General features: G+C 38.7%; 1 protein-coding gene across 6 annotated transcripts in view; it reads left to right on the forward strand.

Moving 5' to 3' along the window:
* NRG1 (neuregulin 1) overlaps positions 1-21054 on the forward strand; it is a 1130312-nt gene that overhangs the window by 319668 nt on the left and 789590 nt on the right. The window lies entirely within an intron of this gene.

The raw sequence follows: 21054 nt of genomic DNA on the forward strand, positions 1-21054 counted from the left end.
CTTTTTAACCCCAACATTTTGTAAGTCTTGAGAGTGTTATTAGTATGTCATACCATTATTTCAAGCTGTAGAAAGCCCCAGGGCTTTTGATATTAGTAACTTAAAGTTAGTACAGAGTAGCCTCTAGGGAAAATGGCCAAGAAGACTTTCATCTTTTGTGTCTTCCTCTGTAACTTTTTTTTTTTACCATTTTATTTAATATATTTTTCTAATTTATCTCCAAGTTAGCATAGAGTGCAACAATGATTTCAGGAGTAGATTTCTTAATGCCCCTTACCATTTAGCCCATCTCCTCTCCCACAACCCCTCCAGTAACCCTCTGTTTGTTCTCCATATTTCAGATTCTCTTATATTTTGTCTCCCTCCCTGTTTTTATATTATTTTTGCTTCCCTTCCCTTAGGTTCATCTGTTTAGTCTCTTAAAGTCCTCATTTGATGGAATTCAGATGATATTTGTCTTTCTCTAACTGACTCATTTTGCTTAGCATAATACCCTCTAGTTCCATCCACATAGTTGCAAATGGCAAGATTTCATTCTTTTTGATTGCTGAATAATACTCCATCATATATATGTACCACATCTTCTTTATCCATTCATCCATCGATGGACATTTGGGCTCTTTCCATACTTTGGCTGTTGTTGATAGTGCTGCTATAAACATGGGGGTGCATGTGCCCCTTTGTTTTTTTTTTGTTTTTTTGTTTTTTTTTTTTTTTTCAACGTTTATTTATTTTTGGGACAGAGAGAGACAGAGCATGAACGGGGGAGGGGCAGAGAGAGAGGGAGACACAGAATCGGAAACAGGCTCCAGGCTCTGAGCCATCAGCCCAGAGCCGGACGCGGGGCTCGAACTCACGGACCGCGAGATCGTGACCTGGCTGAAGTCGGACGCTTAACCGACTGCGCCACCCAGGCGCCCCACATGTGCCCCTTTGAAACAGCACACCTGTATCCCTTGGATAAATACCTAGTAGTGCAATTGCTGGGTTGTAGGGTAGTTCTATTTTTAATTTTTTGAGGAACCTCCATACTGTTTTCCAGAGTGGCTGCACCAGTTTGTATTCCCATTCTGTAACCTCTTTATTACACTTCCACCTTCCAGGTGCATATCCTCTTGGTTCTGAGTCCTGGATATCTGGACACCTAGACTATCTTTCAGTAGCCTGGCCACTCTTTCCCCATGTAGTGGTGTGCCATTCCATACCCTATACTGAAATGTTTTTACTCTATCTCAGGGTTGTTATTTCAAGCCCCGTGTTTGGCATAGAGCTTACTTCAAAAAAACAAAACAAAACAAAACAAAAATACAGTAAAGTGTTTTTACTCTAGAATTAAGTTCCACCCTGCTCCTTGCCTTTTACTGACACACATTTTAAGAACTCTTGTTCTCTCAGTATGATTGTTTTATTAAACAAATTAATTCTAAATAATACAAGCTCCTTTTGAATGTTACATTCCCATAGCAAAGACTGTGTGTACTTTACAGACAATATTTGATCCTGTCACAAAAAGCAGAATACATTTCAGGCTCTACTGAAGAGGAATATGTGTGTAAGGGGCCTCGTTGGTATTTGTTAAATTCCACTTCAAAGTTTTATTGACTACTCTACAGACATTTAAACATGGTTCTGGGTGTGAGACAAGGTAAGAGGATGTTGTTGTAAAGAACTGAGGTCCTTGGGAAATAAAGCCAAGTTTGTTTGATCTCTCAAAGGGGAGCTATGATTTTTCTTATAGTGAATGCCCTCCCTTTTGAGAAGTTTTTAGAAGTTCATTATAATGCAAACAATACTTATTACACAGAAATGCAAAAAAAGAGTAAGAAAAAAACAGCTTTATTTCTTTGTAATAAATGTAATCATGGTTAACTTTTTTTTTAATTTTTGTAATGTGTTATTTTATTTTTGAGAGACAGAGTGAGACAGCATGAGTGGGGGAGGAGCAAAGAGAGAGGGAGACACAGAATCCAAAGAAGGTCCCAGGCTCCGAGCTGTTAGGGCAGAGCCAGATGCGGGGCTTGAACCCACATACTGTGAGATCATGACCTGAGCCGAAGTCGGACACATAACTGACTGAGCCTCCTAGGCGCCCCAATCATGGTTAACTTTTAAAAATTTCATCTTTTATATACTTTTCTACATGGTTGGGATCATTCATTTGAATATTGCCTTAAAATTTCTACTTAAATTATATGCATGTTTTTCATGCATTATTTTAACTCTTGGTAAGCATTATTTGTGTGTGTGTGTGTATGACATTTTGTAATGGTACCTGTTCTAAGTGTTATTTATTTAATTGTTTCCTTATTGTTGGACTTATTTTGTATCATAAATAACATCCTTTGCAAAAAATATTTTTTAAGACACGGCTGTAAATTGCAAAACCAAGACATTTAACTTCCTGTCATCCTATCATTACTCTTGATAATGCACCTAAATTTTTCCTTCCTACATGTTATCCCCTTCTTCTGTATTATTTCTAAAAACTGAATATATGTCTTATTTTACATTTATCATTCCTTCACCGCTTCTACCTGTTGATCTTTACATTTTTATTTATAGACTTGTCAGGTATGGAAGATAGTTATCTCCTACAACCCACCTTTCTCTTTTGACCTGATCATAAATATTTCATATACATCTTCCCTAGCAAAGCAACTCTGTCTTGTTCTCTAGTCACTAGGCCTTCAACATGCTGTAGCTGACTGGGACTGATTGCCTTCTAGGTTCATTAGGAAAGATATGTAGACTAGAAAATTAACTAGTGAGTTCTAGGCGGAAATTACTGGCCAGTGGGGCCTGTGAACAGGTTTCTTTTGAGTTTGGTTAGTGACAGGAGGATCCTAATATCATAGTCAAAAAGATACCATTGCTGCTGAAGATGCAAGTAGTAGCTCTACTCAAATGGTTAAAGGATTAGAAGACAAAGATACACTTTGACTTTTTAATTTATTGGTTATCTGTTGAAAATTTTAAAAGATGACTAGTTAGTGTTAATGAAATTTCTTTGACTTTGACAGCTATGAGCCTTATTGAGGTCTAGAAACCCCAGCAAGTGGTAGTTTCTAGCACCTACCAGATAATTTTTCATTGACTGGAATTCCGTGTGCAATGAAATTACATGGCAAAACAGTAATCCAGAGTGATTTTAAATGTTCGTGGCTTCTTCCTTTGTTTTCCTTGATTAACCACCTTTGATGATTTTGTGATTGTTGCTTTCTAAACAACTTCACTGAGGAGCTACAAATAGCCAGCTACTCTAAACCCTTTAGTTAGAGTCTGGGATCAGTAGATGTTAAGTGGGTAAATTTATTTTGATGTTTTGAGGCAGAACAACTGAGAACTTGGTATCTGTTTTGGAGCCAGCATATTGTATGACCTTTTATAATTACCTCAATTTTCTGAAATCTGTGTTTTCTTAAGTGTATAGCAATAAGAGCCTAAAACCACCACTGCCTTTTTTCAAGGCAGCTTGCTGGCTAATTTTATAAAATCTGAACCACAATAGATATGAATGAAGAGTCATTTGTGGCAATTGCTCTTTTCCAAATGCTGATTTGCTTTGAATGCCATATCTGAGTATTAGATTGTTTCTCCAGATGTCACGGGTTCATATTTTATTCTGGCAAATTTAATTGTTGGTTCCTGCCCATGTTTCTCAGGATTTGTATTATTTCTCTGTCTTAGGTAAGGTTTTTATAAATGCTATATGTTTCGGAGTTTGAATTCCATTCACATAGAGGATATTTCCAATGGACTTTTGCTCATATGCTTCCTGTCCTGAGAATGGTGAAAAACCGCTCTCTCTCTCACATTTTCTGATAGGGTAAGGGCTACTGTGGTTTTTTTTCCCTCCTAATATATTGAACATGGTGACCCCCTCACCTAAACCTTAGGTCAAGGGGAAAAACAGTGATTGTTTTTAATTGGCTGATTGCTACCATATGCTTCTCTTTTGGTGGGATCCAAAGAAAGAAAGAATAGCCCCTCCAAAAAAAAAAAAAAAAAAAAAAAAATAGGACTGAAAAAGGGCCTGCGGAGCATGTCATGAAGGTCCAGGCTTTGACCTTTGATGACAGGCATGCCATGATGTGAGTTTTAGCTCTTTTACCTATGAGTGGCATAAACTTAAGTAAGCTATTTAATTCATCAGGGCCTCAGGTTTCTAACCTGTGAAATTATTTTGATCATTATTTTTATGATAGATGAGAGTAAGTGGATTATTATTGTGTTGTAAAAATCACTTGTGATAATTGTCCTAAAGTGTTTGGAATGGTGCCTGGCACATATTATACACTTAATGACTGTTAGCTTAAAAATTAACATATTAAAATACCCCAAGAGTGAAAGAACAAATGCTGTGCTCCAATTTATGAAAGATTAAACCTCCCGTATCTCCGGGATTCCTAATGACTTATCTGAGGAAGTCGCTCTGGAGAAATGAGCTCTGTCTGTAGGGTAGATTTGAGGAGACGTTCTATCATTGGTGTCTGAGGGCATCCTTACTTAGAGTCCTGTCACCTGCTCAGTTGCTCTTGTGAAAGCTTAGGTATTCACCGTAACTCCTGTATCACACTTAGTGACGATGCACCATAAGCCTTTCTCAGCAAGTGGCATTGCTCTAAAAGCAAGCCCAGAAAATGGAGGCGGTTGCCAGAGGGGTCATTCTGTGGAGTCAGGGAGGGCGTAGCAATCCCATCACCAGAGGTGATGCAGCGTTTATACCTACCGCTGAACGGGTCATGGAGCTAAATAGACAACTGAAAAGGAGGACTTGAATCCTTCCCTCTGACCCCCACTCTTCTCACCTTCTTGCCTTCCTTAGGGACAGTCTCTTGGTAACTAATTTTATTTGTTGATTTCAGTTTATCAATCATGACAGGTGTTGCAAATCACAGGTAAAAATGTGCTTTGTAAGTATTATTGGCATGTTTCACTGAGAGCAGTCCTCGATCGTGGTGCCTTTCAGTATGTTTCATTCAACATGTTTTAGTTTTAGAGAAAGTAAAGAGAAAGTTTACTTTGTAGAGAAAGCCTTGGAAGAACAAGTTTTAGGCAAGTGTCTGAGGCATTTTGTAGCGCCAGCTACCTGACAGTGTTGTGAGAAGGAGAAGCAGCACTGTTGGACGATAAAGGTATAGAACCAGGCTAAGTAGTTGGTTAAATTGTTCTTGTGGTCGTCCTTTGAGATCACCTTGTTCTGGGATCTTAAGAGAGTTGAAATGTTCCTAGTTTGATGTATTTCTCTGAAGATCACTTTAAAAAACCTTCAGGAGTGACATTTATTAGTCTTGTATTTTCTCTGGTCTTCACTTGAAAAATTTTCCTCATCAAATGTGAGTACTTTGAGAGAATATTTTCTACAAAAAGGCTGTATTTTGCTCCATTAAAATCCCCAGTTTTCACATTAAAACTGGGGATTTTCACATTAAAACTGGAGTTTTTCACATTAAAACTGTGTGTGCTCAGATAAAACAAACCTCATGGAGAATACATGATCTTCAGATCACGCTACCTCATTGCCAGGCCGAGATTTGCATTTATCTGAAAATCTGAGTGCTGAAACTTCTTAGCTTTGAAGTTGCTTTGGGTGCTCCAGAGGGGGGGGAGAGAGAGAGAGAAAGAGAGAGAGAGAGAGAGAGAGAGAGAGAGAGAAACTCTGAATTACTTGTTTAAATGTTCTGCTTCCATAACTATGCTTCAGGAAGGTGCTACCTTTTATGTAAAATACGTTTCCACACATAACCTTGCTTTTTGAAATTGTTTCCTTTTTGTTTTTATTCAAAGAATTTACAAAATCATTTTATGGTTTAAAAACTGATTTTTGTTTTATGTAAAATTTTATATGTTTGAAAATCAGGACTTCAGCTAATAAGTAGTGACTTACTTTCATAAGTAAAAAGGTTTGTTTTCTAGGACCATTCAACAGTTTGTTTACGACAATCTACTTTTCTTTGTTAAAGGATAATAATATTTAACATTTATATAGATCTCACAGTAGTGCTTTATGTATATTAACTCATTTGAGCCTCATGATAACCCTGTGGGGTATTATAATCCCCACTTAAGAGATGAAGAAACTAAGATAATGTAAACTGAGATCAACAAGCTAGAAAGTGAAAGAACTAATAAGATTCAAAACAATCTAGTTCTAGTCTCTGTGTTCTTAAATACTAGCATAAGCCTTATTATTTTTTTTTTTTTTTTTTTTTTAAATTTTTTTTTTTCAACGTTTATTTATTTGTTGGGACAGAGAGAGACAGAGCATGAACGGGGGAGGGGCAGAGAGAGGGAGACACAGAATCGGAAACAGGCTCCAGTCTCTGAGCCATCAGCCCAGAGCCTGACGCGGGGCTCGAACTCCTGGACCGTGAGATCGTGACCTGGCTGAAGTCGGACGCTCAACCGACTGCGCCACCCAGGCGCCCCAGCATAAGCCTTATTATTTATAACTGGTATGGTGTAACTGGTCTCAACATTAATAATATTGGTTTTAAAGTTTTTTTTTTTTTTAACGTTTATTTATTTTTGAGACAGAGACAGAGCATGAACAGGGGAGGGGCAGAGAGAGAGGGAGACACAGAATCAGAAGCAGACTCCAGGCTCTGAGCCATCAGCCCAGAGCCGGACACGGGGCTCGAACTCACGGACCGCGAGATCGTGACCTGAGCTGAAGTCGGACGCTTAACCGACTGAGCCACCCAGGCGCCCCAATAATATTGGTTTTATATTCCACTTACATATAAAGTAGAACCTTGGTTTGTGAGCATAATTCATTCCAGACACATGCTTGTAATCTAAAGCCCTCGTATATCAAAGTGAATTTCAAGAACCATTGGTTCAGTTGTGATCATGTGACATTCGGCCTCACGTACTACCCCTATTGCAAGACATTGCTCATTTATCAAGTTAAAATATATTAGAAATGATTGCTCATCTTGCAGAACACTCGCAGAACAAGTTACTCACTATCCAAGGTTTTACTGTAGTTTCTATCATGTGTAGATAATGTTGCTATCTAAAATATACTTGCAGTCAGTAGTAGCCTTGTATATTTCTAATTTTTATTTTTTTTATTTTTTTTTCAACGTTTATTTATTTTTGGGACAGAGAGAGACAGAGCATGAACGGGCGAGGGGCAGAGAGAGAGGGAGACACAGAATCGGAAACAGGCTCCAGGCTCTGAGCCATCAGCCCAGAGCCCGACGTGGGGCTCGAACTCACGGACCGCGAGATCGTGACCTGGCTGAAGTCGGACGCTTAACCGACTGCGCCACCCAGGCGCCCCTATATTTCTAATTTTTTTAAAAAATGTTTATTTTGAGAGAGAGAGTGCACGCATGTGCGTGAGAGCGAGTGGGTGGAGGGGCAAAGGGAAAAGAGAGAATCCCAAACAGGCTCCCAAGTGTCAGCGCAGAGCCTCACAGTGGTGCTCAATCTCACAAACTGAGATCATGACCTGAGCCGAAATCAAGGAAGAGTTGGATGCTTCACCGACTGAGCCGCCAAGGTGCCCCGTTTCTAATTATTATTATTTAACACCAACATTAGAATCTGACTGCCTCAGGGTGCCTGTAACAGGAAGAATGTAGTCATGAGTCCGAGTGTGTGCAGCTAAGTCTGGTCACAGCTAGAATATATCTCATTGTATTTTATAAAATATCAAAAAGTCACAAGTACAGAGGTACAGTTGCCCCAGTCAGAAATTTACTCACATATACATACTTTTATACATATGTATGTGGAGGTCTCTATGTATAAATACCATCTTATAAGCTGAGAATGAATACTTTAGTCTGGTACATTAGAATTTTAACATATTTTTTATGTATATATTAATTAACTTGCAAGGTTGGTTGTGTTCCCTGCCCTCATGTGGCTTAACCCTGTTTATGAGCGAGGAACTTGATTATTACAAATATGTATAGATTAGGTGGATAGATAGGAGTTTCATTAGTTTTGTTCACTGATGTACCAAGTACTTTTTTTTTTATTTAAAAAAAAAATTTTTTTTAACGTTTATTTATTTTTGAGACAGAGAGAGACAAAGCATGAACGGGGGAGGGTCAGGGAGAGGGAGACACAGAATCCAAAACGGGCTTCAGGCTCTGAGCAGTCAGCACAGAGCCCGACATGGGGCTCGAACTCACGGACTGTGAGATCATGACCCGAGCCGAAGTCGGCCGCTTAACCGACTGAGCCACCCAGGAGCCCCTGATGTACCAAGTACTTAAAATGGCACTTGCTATGGACACTCAGAATATGCTTTCAGAAGTGAATCAAAATATTTTTTATAAGGTAGCTCTTGCTATCTTCAGTTTGACAACAGAGAAAACTGAGGCTCGTAGAACAATGGATAATTGCTCCGGTGTCAGCTGTTTAAGTGGCAGAGGCAGGACTGGAGCCTTTCTTCATTTGGCTCCATGGTCCATGCCCATCATGTGTGATGCTGTCTCTAAGGAGTCTCTTAGCCCATTGAAGAGGAGCATTTTCTGGGGTCCTTCAGGCCCCAGGTGTTCCTGATCTGTTCATGACTGTGAAGTCCTGGCTGAAATCAGAGCTCTGGATGTTTTTTCCTCTTAACATTGAACAGTTGTGCGAGGATCCACGAGAGCCTGGACTGTTGTATTACAGTATACTTCATAAGACATTTTGCTTAGTTCTTTGAAGCCTGCTGTGTGCTTTTTAAATTAGGAGATTATGTCCTAGCCATAGAGAGGGGAGGGGGACAATGCACAGGACAGGGAGTAAGTAGCAGTAAACAAAGAGGAGTGGCAAAGTGGTTGGAGAAATGGACTGCAGAAGATTGAAAGGCAACAGTCAAAAGTCATAAAGGAAGTAGGTGAAACTAACACCTGACATGTATAAGAGTTTTAATTTCTTATAGGTGAAATTTAATTTATGGCAAAATATTTTCCCCTATAGGGAAAAGGTAATAGCATAAACACTTTTTAAATGTTATTTTGTTCCTTATATTTAAGTATCAGGTGTATAGTAGTGCACAGTAAATGTTTATTGACTTAAACTGAGTAACTAGCATATTCTAAAAACTTAAATCCATAAAACTCTTTAATGGACTAAAACCTAAAAGATAGTCATACTTATTTTGTAAGTTTTTTTTATTTTTCAGTATTTTATGATTGCACATTTGAGAGGCTTCTCAGAAATTGGTCTATAGCCAAATATAAGCTCTCAACTTTATGTTCCCTTTTGCAAGCACCGCGATTTTTAGTAACTTCTGAGTACTTCTTGTCTTTTCAGTTAACCTAGAATATTTGCATTTAAACCTCCATTGTCTTGATTTAGGAAGAGTGAAGCAACACATCCCAAAAGACAACCAGGTTTCAACCACCACGTAATACATTTCTGATTTACATAAGTATGTTTCACCCCAGAAAAGTTAGCCACGTGACAAAATTCCCTCATTGTATTTGAATGCCCTAAAGGGTAGCCCAGATAAATGGGAACTGGATTTGAGGCCTGAGTAATAATGCATTTTAGGATAACAGCCATCGTTTTGAGTGTTTTGAGTGTTCAGCTTATGGAGAGTATAGTTTTAGGCACTTTAACTAGATACTAATTATCTTTCAGGCTGTTGGATAAGTGTAAATAAGCATATAAAACCAAACTAGATCACTAAGCTTGTGATTTGAATTGGATGTAAATGGACCCCAATATGGATATCTGAATTATAGTGAGAGATGTCATTAAATCTTGTGCAAATGTCTATCACCACAAAAGTATAATCAGCAAAACTTACCTTTTATGTTAAACATTTTACAAATGCTACACTTAGGATAAATTTAAGAATCCTATTTAAGTTTTTTTTAATGTTTATTTATTTTTGAGAAACAGAGAGAGACAGAGCATGAGTATGGGAAGGGCCAGAGACAAGGGGAGACACAGAATCTGAAGCAGGCTCCGGGCTCTGAGCTGTCAGCACAGAGCCTGACACGGGGCTCACTCTTACAAACCGTGAGATCATGACCTGAGTCAAAGTCAGACGTTTAACCGACTGAGCCACCCAGGCGCCCCTAAGAATCCTATTTAAAGTAATTTTAAAAACTAAAAAAAAAAAAAAAAAAAAAAAAAAACAAACCGAAAACAGACTTCTCAGAACATTTTGGTCAGTTGGTTTCAAATCATTTTTTTTTTTTAATTTTTTTTTTTTTCAACGTTTATTTATTTTGGGGACAGAGAGAGACAGAGCATGAACGGGGGAGGGGCAGAGAGAGAGGGAGACACAGAATCGGAAACATGCTCCAGGCTCTGAGCCATCAGCCCAGAGCCCGACGCGGGGCTCGAACTCACGGACCACGAGATCGTGACCTGGCTGAAGTCGGACGCTTAACCGACTGCACCACCCAGGCGCCCCTCAAATCATTTTTCATTGACATCATAAAAAGGATCATATATGAACTTCCACAAGCTTCTACAACTACATGCCACACTGTGCATTCCCTTCTCTTGAAGCTGTAACTTATGTTCCCATCTAGGTCAGCCTCTCTACTTGTCACCGATTCTCATTACATCTTGTCCACTCACTTTTTTTCTGCTGGAAGAAAAAAAAAAATGAGCCGAAACAGATAGATGTAAATGCTAGGAACTTCACTCTGTTGGTTGGATTAAACAGAGCTGAAAGGGGTTAACTACGGAAAGTGTAATGGAAAGGATGACATTTTTAATAGCATTTGAGGGGAAAAGGAAGAAGACACTTTTGGGTTGCAGAACATATAAAAGGCGTTTTAGATATTAGGGATGACATGTGAAAATCCAGAGGTCAAGCAATGGCAAGAAATATTGGACCACAAATAGGTTGATCTAAATTGAAAAGAATGTAACAAAACTGGTGACGAAACTAGAGAAATAAGTTGACTTAGTAAGGAAATGAAGAAAGGGTCAATGAGACAGCAGTGAGATGAACACGTGTCATCTAATTGATCCTTTTAATAGTGTGTATAAACAGAGTCAAACGGTTTATTCAGGTAACTGGATTCCACCAAAATGTGTAATCATTTTTCTGGCTGAATGTCAAGTGGAAGAATATGCAATTGGATTAGAACCTTAAGGAGACAACATTTGTAAGGAAGCGGAAGAATTTTTCCAATTGCCCGATGCTCTAGGTTCACATATCATTCTTACCTTAATGTCCTCACGATTTGGTTTCAGTCTGCTTGCATTTCGCAGGGAGGCTGTTTTTACCAATATTGGGTCTAAAAGAGGCTCAAGACTGTTTATGGAACTGATAGCCATTTTTCACTTCCAGCTCCACAGGCATTCCTATTAACATTGATTTCTTTTTCTCTTTTACCTTATTTGGCACATGTAGCTAGTGCTACATGGAGTAACATTTATTTTTTTCTCCTTCTTTCGTGCATGTTAATTTTATCTCTCTAGCCTAATCAGAAGTTCTTAGTTCAAAGAATAGCCATGAATGCAGAACTCAAGGTTCAGGTGGATCTTACAGAGCCCTTCTATTGTACAAAAAAAGGGAGCTTTGCAAAATGGAGATACAGTGATATTGAGTGCATACTATTTGTCAGACAGTTGTAACATTTTAAGAGGTATCACTCATCTAATCATCCAAAAGATTATATACAGTATATTGTTATTGTCACCTGCACCCCCCCCCCTTACAAATGAGAAGACTGAAATGCAGAGGACTTGCCAGGGACACAGAGCTATTAAGAGTCCGTGCTGGGATTTCATTCCAGACCTTCAGGCTCCAGCTTTTAACTTCCCAAGTCAGTGACCAGTGGATCAAGAAGATACAGCTCTTCTCTCCATTTCAGGGCTCTTGATCGTTCTAAGTACTTTGCACCAGGGTATTTCTTACATCAGTGCTATAGACCGATTGTTTGCGCCCCCCAGTTCACATGTTCAAGCGTTATCCCCCCAATCTGATGGAATTCAGAGGTGGAGCTTTGGGGAAGTAATTAGCATTAAATGAGGTCAAGCACTCACAGCTGTCTTCTTGCTGTGTTCTCACATAGCAGAAAGGGCGAGAGTGCTCTCTGGATCTCTTTTATTGGCATTTTTACTTTTCCAGCTTTACTGAGATATAACTGGCATATAACACTGCATAAGTTTAAGGTGTATGATGTGTTGACTTAATCCACTTATATACTGCAAAATGATTACCACCGTAGCATTAACTAATACCTCCATCATGTTACATAATTACTATTTCATTTCTGTGGTGAGACCACTTAAGATTTACTCTCTTAGTAACTCTCAATTATGTAATACACTTTATTAACTATAATTGATATGCTACACATTTGATCTCCAGAACTTATTCATCTTAGAACTCAGTTTGTACTCTGACAAATATACCTTAATTTCCCAAACTCTCATTGGAAAACAATGAACACTGTACTCTCTGTTTATATTTGTTTATATATAAGTAAATATATATGTTACATATATATATATGTTTACATTCTACTCTTTTATATTTTTTTATATAATCTTTATTCATTTTTCTGTTGAAAAGGACAATTAAGTTGTTTTCCATATCTTGGCTATTGTGAATAATGCTACTACTATTGTGGGAGTACTGATAACTTTTTGAGATCCTGTTTTACTTCCTTTGGATATATACTCAGAAGTGGAATTGTTGGATCATATGGTAGTTCTATTTTTAATTTTTGGAGGAACCTCCATACTGTTTTCCATAGCGGCTGCACCAATTTAAATTTCCATCAACAATGTGCAAATTTTCCCTTTTCTGTACATGTTTGCCAACACTGATGTCTTATTTCTTTGATGATAGCCATCCCAGCCAATGTGAAGTGATATCTTGTGGTTTTGATTTGCATCTTCCTGGTGGCTGGTGATGTTGAACACCTTTTTCATGTACCTATTGGCCATTTGTCTGTCTTCCTTGGGAAAAAAATATGAATTAAGTTCCTCTGTCAATTTTTTAATTGCGTGGTTTGGTTTTTTGCTGTTGAGTTCCAGGAGTTTTTTATGTATTCTGGATATTAACTCCTTATCAGGTGATTTGAATATGTTCTCCCATTCCATAGGCTGAACTGTTCATTTTGATGATTATTTCTTTTACTACATGGAACCCTTTTCATTTGTCAGAGTCCTATTAATTTTTACTTTTGTTGCTTGTGTTTTAGTGTGATATCCAGAAAGCCATTGCCAAGACCAATGAAATTTTCCGTGATGTTTTCCTCTGAGAGTTTATGATTTCAGATCTGTATTTCAGTCTTTAATCCATTTCAAGTTAATTTTTGTGTGTGGTTAGTAGTTATGTACTTTTATTCTTTCCACTGAGAAACAGATGTGTATAGTGTTTAATGGGATGGTTTGGGGTCGCAGAGTGACTTGGAATCAAAGCAACTAGATTTCCCGATGTTTCAAGTAGAAAGTTAACTTATCAAAATCTCTCTATTGCCCATTTCTCTTCCAACATACTCCTTATCTTCAATTCTTTGGACGTTGTGTGCATTATAATTTATCAGGAATTATTTAAATGTATTCCCATCTAGAGACATAGAGATGGATTTGATAAAATTCTCTGAGGTCCTTTTTGCCTTAGAGTAAATGCTCTTTATCATTCCAAGCTTCTTAGTCTGAGCAATAGTTGAACTTGATCCTGCAGATTCCCCAGAACAATTCATGATACTGTTTCCATAGTTGATGTATTTGGAAATGTTTTCCTACGAGTCAGGCTGTATTATCTCTTTCACTTAGTATGTTCTTTTTCACTCTGCTACTTTGACTTTTACCATCATGTTTCCCTTTTTATTTCCAGAGTTTATAGACTGTCACCAGAATTTCCTCTGTCTTTTGGCCAAGTCATCCATACTTTACTCTTCTAATCTGTTTTAACAGGCTTCCTGTTACTTATATCTCTGTTCCTATACTTCCAATTTGTTCCAGACTTTTTGGTAGAGATTCCCCTATACCCAAAGTAGTATTCCAGGTGCAGCCACTTGAGAATTTAGTAGAGAGAAATACTTGCACCCTTCTTTGCTGTGATGTCTTTCCATCTGCCGTTCAAAGAAATTCTTCCAATTGGGCTGCCATTTTGAAGCACAGACTCACCTGGATGGTAACTGGTATCTAGCTTCAGCTCTCTTTCAATGGGTCCTTCTCAGAATACCACATTTTTTCCTCCTGTGGATATCTGTGTTTTCATTCATTTTCCCCTAGCTGGCCTTTTCCCAACCTGACTCTCATTTTGCTATTTGATCTCAAGATCTGTAAGTTCTCTCAGACCATCTGTATTATTTCTTTGTCCTTGCTCATGTTTTGCAATGTTCCCTAGCTTACTGTATCTGCAGATTTCATTACATACTGTTTACTACGTTCTAAAGATCATTAATGCAGATGAATGAACAGAAGGGGGGACCTTACCCAGACAACTGTGGAATTTCTCTAGACTTCCCCCACAGCTTGATGGCCATTATTGTATTTCATCTTTTTGGTTTTTTGGCCAGTGTTCCATCTAGTTCCCTCTGTGAGGAGGGACCCCGTTCTTACATCCAAGTGACTGAATATAATGTGTACTTTTCTTGCACCACTTTACAGTTATCTAAAGAATTCATCAGATTTGTCTGATAGCATTTATCCTTTATTAAATCCAAGTTTTAGTGACAGTTTCCATTATCCTCTGGATTGAGGAAGCTCTGTGTCACAGTGTACGTGACTACTCAGCTTTCTCCCCAATTTATTATTGTTTTAAAACCTTGAATGCATATGGAGGGCCCAAAAGATCTACATAGGCCTGTGCACTTCACAGGAATTAACAATGATCTTTCCAAATGTTCAGCAGTTGCCTCTGATTCTGATTGATGATAGTTTATATCTAAGGTATATTGTAAAATAAAATGAAAAGACTTTTCAGATTGAATAGCAACCGTAGCGATATTTAGAAAAGATCTGTCGTGTGCTGGCAATGTCGTGTGATGTGGTGTGTTTTGCTCTTTGTGATCACAAGAACCCTGAAGGGCGAATGTTTTCAGGCACACTACTCATGCAAAGGTGCTTTCATGAGAATTAGAAAAAGGTTCCCCCTCCAGAAGGATGCACCCCGTGCCTGGGCACGTGGCTTGGAGGGCAGAACACAAGCTGGATTTAAGGACCCTCTCTGACTCTTTAGACCAGATTTCTTTGTGTGTGGCACAAACTGCCCAAGTGTATATATGGCAGCCCTGATTTTTCTCTTCTTCATTTAAATAAAGAGGAATAAGACACCTGTGACAGGTAGATTTTGGACTGAAACCAATCTAGTTTAATAGATGCCATGTTACTGTTCTGCAAGTGCTAAATATGGATCTAACTTCTGTCTCTGTAATTGTATGCTAAATTCAAACAATGTTTTGAACTCCTTTTTTAAATATCAGTTGTAAAATTTTTTAAATGTTTATTGTGTGTGTGTGTGTGTGTGTGTGTGAGTGAGAGAGAGGGAGAGAGGGAGAGAGAGAGAGAGAGAAACAGAGCGCAAGTGGGGGAGAGGCATAGAGAGAGAGGGAGACACAGAATCTGAAGCAGGCTCCAGGCTCTGAGTTGTTAACACAGAACCTGAACCCACAAACCATGAGATCATGACCTGAGCCAAAGTCGGATATTGAACCTAATGAGCTACCCAGGTGCCCCAATATTTTGTAGTTTTGTTTACAAAAGAATGGATATAATTTAGTATAAAACCTTTTCCCAATATTCAGCTACAATATTGTTTTTTCTTCCAGTTTTCAGACATGCCATTTTTATTATTATCATGATTATTTTCTCTTACAGCATCTAAAGAAAAGGTCATGGAGAAGAAGCTATATTCCTCTGGCCTTAGAGTTTCTTTTCATTGCACTCAGACTGGCTCACCTATGTTCATCTACTCCCCGGTTTGCCTGTTTGTCCATTCAACAGTTTACAAACACATACATTCATGATATTAAATACTTTTTTAAAGTTTATTTTCAGAGAGAGAGAGTGCTTGTGAGTGAGAGAAGGGCAGAGAGAGAGAGAGAGAGAGAGAGAGAGGGAGAGAGAATCCCAAGCAGGCAACACACTATCAGCACAGGGCGCTACATGGGCCTTGCTCATAGCAAGCATGAGATCATGACCTGAGCTGAAATCAAGAACCGGACACTTAACTGAAAGAGCCACCCAGGTTCCCCTCATGATACTAAATACTGATCATTTCAGCCATATGCCACTCAAGCATAAAAATGTGACTTAACAAAGAATGTTCTGAATCCTTTGACTCTGACTGAAATGACTAGATATACTTAAAAAGGGATAGAGGTTTTGGGAACTGCAATGTGTATGCACACACACCCATTATACATAAGTGTGTGTAAAGTATATATTTCCATAAAGCAAATATAGTGTAAAGAAAAGTATTTACCAAAGCATCATACCTTTTAGCTTTCTTTCCTTTTCTTTCCATTTTTGTTTTTCTCAAGCACTGCTTTTATTGAAATGTGTCTCCCACTTTAGCTGTAGAGCTTTTCCTTGTTGAACAACGTAGTTTTCTTGCTCAACAACTCTGACATTCAGGTAAATGGAGAGAAAATGGATATGGGAGTTGTGTGTTTATAATGCCACTTTGCCACCCTGAAATCTATGCAGATAATCTACTTGGAAGGCTTCGAGCCCCAGTGGAATACAGAACCGTGTAAGTATCCTGCATTGATTTACAGCACCTGCTACAGCTGCTTGGCTCTTGGCAGGCATTTTCTCTGCTGCCAAATGCTGTTGCAATTGCCGGGCAGATCTAGATGGAGGTCATATTTACTGGACATGTTTATAATCTGCAAACTGATCTCAGCCATCGAGGGCTAATTTCCCAAAGATCAATGACTAAGGGAGGATTTCAGAGGTTATCCTCTTTATCCAATTTCCTGTGTCCTAATGAGATGGCTGAAACCTGTTTGGAATCTTTCTGATTAGAAACTCTTCTGAGAGTCCATAAAGAATATGACATTCATAAATCTAAATGAGAGGTGTCTTGGCTGCCTACATGGTGATTCATGCCATGAGCCTTTTCCTTGCCCCTGATAGGGTGTGCTATCGATGAGACAAGGTCAGATTTAAACCAAAAGTCTTGAGAGGACTTGGCTCCTCCAGTTGAATTCAAATGACTGGGTTTTTTGTGTTTGTTTTTGTTTTGTTTTGTTTTTATGCCAGAGTTAGTCGTGCTGTTTATTCTGTTTATTTTTTATTTCTCTTGGTTCAGTTAATTGCAGTTTAGTTCAACAGAAATTTACCTGTTAAGTGATTATTATGTTTTCCATGCAATTCAGAGGAAAATATAAGTATAATGGTGTGTGCTATGGGTCATAACATACATCTGAACAAAGTGCAATAAAAGATTATGACAACAATAGTATCTAATATTTGTTGAGTCCTTACGGTACATCAGGCACTGTGCTAAGCATGCCATGCACGTTATTTCCTTAATCCTAACAAACTCGTGAGTTAGGTACTATTATACCTATTTTATAGGTGAGGAAATAGTCCAAGATAAATTAGGTAGCTTTCCATGTTAATTAAATCCTTACTTAATCCCATGTCCCCTCATTTCTTTCTTCCCTCTCTTAGCTAAGTCCGTTGTAAAACATTGCTTCATTTATCATCTCTACTTTTTTACCTCCCGTTTGCTCTTCAACCCATTCAGTCTGGCTTCTGCCACTGCCACTGCAATGAAATCGTTAAACAAGGTCATCAGTTCCCTTTATATTGTCAAATATAGTATCTTCATTTCACTGGATTTCTTTGCAACTTTCCCCACAATTAACCACTCTCTCCTTGAAATAATGTTCTCTCTTATTTGCTGTCGAAGTCCATTTGAACTACTGTAATAAAATACCACTACCTGGGTGGTTTATAAACAACAGAAATTTATCTCTCACAGTTCTAGAGGCTGGAAGTCCAAGATCAGGGTACTGGCATAGTTGGGGAAGTACCCTCTTCCTGATCACATAGTTTTCATTGTATCCTCACATAGTTTTCATTGACTAAGGAGTGAAGGGGCTCTGTGAGGTCTCTTTTATAAGAACACTATTCTCATTCATGAGGCTCCGCTTTTATGACCTAAACACCTCCCAAAGTCACCCCCTCCTAATACCAACACTTTAGGCATCGATGCATGAATTTTAGGGGTAGACAAACATTTCCTGTGTTATATTCTCGTGTGTTTCTTCTGAAACCATTAGCTATCCCTTCCCATTTGATAGCATCTCTCCCTCTGCTTAATTTGTCATAATGGAAACATTTGAATTTTGATCCTCCTTCTCTTGCCTTGGGCTTCTGCCTCATGCCAGGGGTTCTAAACCTTATTAATACCATGTATTTTTTTTGATACTCTCATAAAGGCTATGGGTTCAAGTTTGTAAATGTATAGAATACCTTGAATATTTTAAGATATCTCAATTTAATTTGCACAAACAGGAACTCTTGTTTTGTATCCCCAGTTTTGTTTTTCCTCCAGTCTTTTCCATCATCATTCCAATTGCTTAAGAGAACTCAAAGTCATTTGTGATTCCTCTATATATTCTTCTCTATATATTTATCCTTCTATAAACTTTACCTTACCCATTAGCAAGTCTTGGCTATTCACCTTCTACATTATCGTAGTCTTTCAACTTTGCTCTGTCTCCATTGCCACCCTGCCATCAATGTCCAGGTGGTAAATCATGAATGTTCAGCGAATAGATAAATTTCCGAATGGGGAAATAAAGACTCAGAGTGAATCATGAAGATGCTGTTATAATACTTTAGGAAAGATTCAAGCTAAAGTAGAGGCTATCTTAATTGGAGAGGAGGAGAATGAATTTAAAAGATAATTGTCCATAGTGGAAAATGTAAACAAAGTGTTGAAACTTAAAAATGCCAATCAGTATGACTGAGGTTCCTTGAAGTTATCTCCAAAAAGTTTCTGTGCCTTTTTTTAAAGTGTATTTATTTATTTTGAGAGAGAGAGAGAGAGAGAATGAGGGAGAGAGAGAAAAAGAGCGAAAGAGGGAGCAGGAGTAGAGGAAGGGGAGAGAGAGAGAGAGAGGGAGAATCCCAAGTAGGCTCCCCACTACTAGCACACAGCCTCATGCGGGGCCCAAGCTCAGGAACTGTGAGATCATGACCTGATTTGAAATCAAGAGTCAGATTCTCAGTCAACTGAGCCACCCAGATGCCCTGTTTCTGTCTTTTTATATGGCCTTTAGATTCATGTTCTGTGAATCCTTTGGAGACACGAAATCAGATTTGTTTTGGGAACAAAACTGAAAACTCTTTCCGAGATTCAGTTGACATTGACGCAGCTTTCTGTAGCCACTTCTCCCCCCGGGAACTGGGAAACAAAACACATTGGTAAGAATCAGTTTGACAAAGTGGCAGCTGGGGCAGTAAATAAGGGCCCCCTCCAGGCACTTACTTTCTGAACCAGTCAACTTTTTTATTATTCTGTATTCTCACATTTTAGGTTTTTTAGGGGCATTTGTTTGTTTGTTTTGGGTTTTGCCTGTCTCTTCTTCCTGGTTAACTGGGAATAATCCCATCCTGTGTGAGCTAACCCCTAAGTTACATAATATGTTTTCTGTCCTTATGGCATATGCCTTCCATGTCAGGGATGACTCCAGAGAAAGCAGTAAAAACACAACCTGGTTTTGCTTTTCCACACTTGCATTCTAGCATTCTATCAGCCTTGGGCACTTTGGCCTCGCCAGTGTCCGTCTGGTGTTTTAATAATTGAGAAAACAATAGAAATAAGAAGAAAGGGCATTGTGAAAATCACTTTCCAAACTGACTTGTACTGAAATGGCTTCAAATCTGAGTCATGGAAAATAATAATGATTAGGATAATGTGGCACATTGCATTCAGTGACAGTTAATCCTCTTATTAACTTCATGGTAATACTTTGCTTCTTTGTCAGATCGGAGGAATTGTGTGAGAATGTTGTGGCTCCTCTCTTCCTCTGTTCATCGGGCACATCGGGAAAATAGCTGTAAAAATAAAAGAGTTCCAGATTGAAATGCATTTGAGGCTGACTTTTCCCTCTGGAGATGTGTGTTTCCCTCATGTACTTCATCCATGCTTTGAGTTTGGGTATCCATTCTTTGAGGCCTCATCATCTTCCCTTCAGAGGGTTTCCTTTTCACCTGAGCAATCATCAGTCAGGGAAAAGTCAGTGGGGTGGTTCAGCTGTGCGGTATGTTGCTTTGCCAAATGGAGACAGAGCATCGCTCAGGCCCTGTGAGCCGGAGCAGCCTACAAAGCATTTCTGGCAGTAAGCCAAAGAGGTGATCCCTGCTCCAGGAAAAAAAAAATCAAAACACAATGACTCTGAGATTACAGCTCTGCATCCCTTGGCTGGGCTGATTCATACAGCAGCATTGACATTGAATCTCCGGAGAACTGTTCTGTTCCTAGTCCAGCTAAAAATATCTGAATTTAGATTTATAATGACAGGAGCTGATAAATTTGCTGGGAAAATGCAAGCAGTGTCATTGTCTTGCTAGGAAACCTGCTCTGATAAATTGATGAGGAGAAAGAAGTTGCCCAACATGGCATAGGCCCCTAGTATCACTCCCCCCGGGGCTGGGAAGCAAAATGAACCTGTTTTCCTCGTCCTCAAAGTTCCCTTTCTTAAACATGGTGGAAAGTAGAAGGCACTAGATTAAACAAGAATACAGAAAGTATCTTTTTGATCAAAAGGATGATGTGACAAAACACCAAATCTTATCTTCTGTAAAATATTTTGGCTTTTCTGTCCAGAAAGGAGCTCTCTTTTAAAATACTCCTTTACTCAGATAAAATTCCACTTAAATAGCCCTGCATTTCAGTGGTGACCTGTGATTCAACCAGGATCTATTAATTTTTGGATTCAGTGAGGAATAGCCTGTTGTTGCAATTTTGTTTGGAGTTCCAGAGTCCAGGCTCTTACTACTGTCTGCCTCTGAGCTGCACTTTGTTGTCTTTAGTTGGTCAACAGATTCTCAGAAGGAGTCCCAGAGAATGCCTCCTTTATACCACTGGCACAAAAGGATTTCGCAGGTCTTTAATTTACTCACCAGTCCTTGAGCACCTACTAGGAGTCGAGT

This window comes from Puma concolor, chromosome B1 (assembly GCF_028749965.1).
Source record: "Puma concolor isolate L17-30 chromosome B1, mPumCon1.1.hap2, whole genome shotgun sequence".
In the NCBI taxonomy this organism is placed as follows: Eukaryota; Metazoa; Chordata; class Mammalia; order Carnivora; family Felidae; genus Puma; species Puma concolor.